The 3,186-nt window shown below is 35.0% G+C and overlaps 1 pseudogene; it reads left to right on the top strand.

The window, feature by feature from the left end:
* Window positions 1-2,109: 2,109 nt before the first annotated feature.
* Window positions 2,110-2,505, top strand: LOC102749149 (transcription factor BTF3 pseudogene; annotated as a pseudogene).
* Window positions 2,506-3,186: the final 681 nt, after the last annotated feature.

Below are 3,186 nucleotides of genomic sequence, written 5' to 3'. Positions count from 1 at the left end.
AGAGCAATAATGGCCTACAACAAGATGCAAGAAAAATCTCAAATGAACAACCTAAACTTACACCTAAAGGAGCTAGAAAAAGAAAAACAAATTAAGCCTGAAGCCAAAACAGAAAGTAAGTAAATAATAAAGATTAGAGCAAAAATAAATGATATAGAAACTAAAAAACAGTAGGGGAATATGGGTGGCTCAGTTGGGTAAGTGTCTAACTCTTGATTTCAGCTCAGGTCATGATCTCAGGGTCCTGGGATTGAGCCCTAAGAGGGGATCAGTCCTCAGTGGGGAGTCTGCTTGAGGATTCTCTCTCTCCCTCTCCCCCTGCCCTCCCCCTGCATGTATGCACATACACGCTCTCTCTCAAATAACTAAATCTAAAAAAAAAAAAAAAGAAAGAAACTAAAAAAAACAAAACAAAAAAAAAACAATATAAATGATCAGTGAAACCAGAAGCTGGTTCTTTGAAAAAATTAAGAAAATTGATAAGCCTTTTGCCAGGCTCATCCAAAAGAAAAGAGAAAGGACCCAAATAAATCAAATCACAAATGAGAGAGGAGAAATAACAACCAAAACCACAGAAATACAAAGAATTATCAGACAATATTTTGAAAAACTATATGCCAACAAATAGGAAAACCTGCAAAAAATGGATAAATTCCTAGAAATATATAAACTAGCAAAACTGAAACAAGAAGAAATAGAAAACTTGAACAGACTGATAACCAGCAAAGAAATTGAATCATTAATCAAAAAACTCTCAAAAATAAAAATTCAGGGCCAGAATGCTTCACACATGAATTCTACCAAATATTTAAAGAAGAGATAATACTGATTCTTCTCAAATTATTCCAAAAATAGAAAAGGAAAGAAAACTTCCAAACTCATTCTATGAGGCCAGCATTACCCTGAGAGCAAAACCATATAAAGACTTCACTAAAAAAGAGAACTACAAGCCAATATCCCTGATGAGCATGGATGCAAAATTTCTCGATAAAATACTTGCAAACAGAATCTAAAATATATTTAAAAAATCATTCACCACAACAAAGTGGGATTTGTTCCTGGTTTGCAATGGTGGTTCAATATTCACAAATCAATCAACATGATACACCAGATTAATAAAACTAAGTATAAGAGCCATATGATGTTTCAGTAGATGCAGAAAAAGCATTGACAAAGTGCAACAATGATTCATAATAAAAACCCTCAACAAAGTAGATTTACAGGGAATGTACCTCAACATAATAAAGGCCTTATATGAAAAAAAACACAGCTAATATCATCATAAATGGGGAAACACTAAGAGCATTTCCTCTTTAGTCATGAACAAGACAGGCATGTCACTCTCACCACTGTTATTTAACAGTACCAGAAGTCCCAGACTCAGCAAATAGACAACAAGAAGAATTAGAAGATATCCAAATCAGCAAGGAAGAAGTAATACTTTGACATGATATTCTATATAGAAAACCCAAAAGACTCCACAAAAAATTGCTAGAACTGATGCATGAATTCAGTAAAGTTGCAGATAAGAAAATTAGCATACATAAATCTGTTGCATTTCTATACACTAGTAATGATGCAACAGAAAGAGAAATTAAGGAATCAGTCCCATTTACAATTGCACCCAAAACAATAACATACCAAGGAATAAACCTAACCAAAGAGGTGAAAGACTTGTATTTTGAAAACTATAAAACACTGATGAGAGAAATTGAAGAGGACACAAAGAAGTGGAAACACATTCCATGCTCATGGATTAGAAAGACAAATATTTTTAAAATGTCTATTCTACCAAAAACAATCTACACATTTAATGCAATCTCTATCAAAATACTAACAGTGCCTCTAGCTGCCATCTTGCGTCCCTGCGTGTGTGCACCTAATCTCAGCTGGTCCACAGGAGACCCCCTGAACACCAACCCTATTCCTCCGTGCCATCCCATTTCCGCTCCAAGATGAAAGAAAAACTATCATGAACCGGGAGAAACTCACCAAATTGCAAGCACAAGTGTGCATTGGTGGGAAAAGAACTGCTCCCTGAAAGAAGAAGGTGGTTCATAGAATGGCTACAGCAGATGATAAAAAACTTTAGTTCTCCTTAAAGAAGTTAGGGGTAAACAACTTCTCTGGTATTGAAGAAGTGAGTATGTTCACAGACCAAGGAACAGTGATCCACTTTAACAACCCCAAAGTTCAGGCATTGCTGGCAGCAAACACTTTCACCATTACAGGCCATGCTGAGATAAAGCAGCTGACAGAAATGCTACCCAGTATCTTAAACCAACTTGGTGCAGACAGTCTGACTAGTTTAAGAAGACTGGCTGAAGCTCTGCCCAAACAATCTGTGGATGGAAAAGCACCACTTGCTACTGGAGAAGATGATGATGATGAAGTTCCAGATCTTGTGGAGAATTTTGATGAAGCTTCCAAGAATGAAGCAAACTGAATTGAGTCAACTTCTGAAGAAGATAAAACTCGAAGAAGTTACTGGGAACTGCTATTTTATATTATAATTGCTTTTTACAATTTTGTTCATGGATCTGATAAATTCTAGATCTCTAATATTTTTAAGCCCAAGCCCCTTGGACATTGCAGCTCTTTTCAGGTTTTGTTTATACACAATTCATTCTTTGCAGCTAATTAAGCTGAAGAAGCCTGGAAATAAAGTTTGAAAAAAGGTTAATAAAGTTCTTTGCCTAGGATATGGTTTTATTTTTTATTTCATTGACACTGATTTATACACAGAAAGCAAAGTTGTTTATAGAAAGCTAATCATGGCATATAATATGGCTGGTTATCTTTGATGAAATTTGATTAAAGATTTTAAATGGCCATATAATAAAAAAAATTCTAACAGCATTTTTCACAGAACTAGAACAGACAATCCTGAAACTTGTATGAAACCCCAAAAGACTCCAAATAACCAAAGCAACCTTGAAAAAGAAAAGTAGAAGGAGGCATCACAATTCCTGACTTCAAGTTATATGATAAAGCTGTAGCAATAAGAACAGTATGGTACTGGCACAAAAATAGACACATAGATTGATAGAACAGAATAGAAAACCCAGAAATGAACATAGACATAGAACTATATGGCAAATTAATCTCAAACAAAGCAGGAAAGAATATCCAATGTGAAAAAGACAGTCTCTTCAACAATTGGTGTTGGGAAAAGTGGACAACAAT

The sequence above is a fragment of the Leptonychotes weddellii genome, chromosome X (assembly GCF_054177405.1).
Source record: "Leptonychotes weddellii isolate Sample4059 chromosome X, ASM5417740v2, whole genome shotgun sequence".
Classification (NCBI taxonomy): Eukaryota; Metazoa; Chordata; class Mammalia; order Carnivora; family Phocidae; genus Leptonychotes; species Leptonychotes weddellii.
The sequence above is the reverse complement of the archived record's forward strand: the minus strand, read 5'-3'. Positions and strand labels throughout refer to the sequence as shown.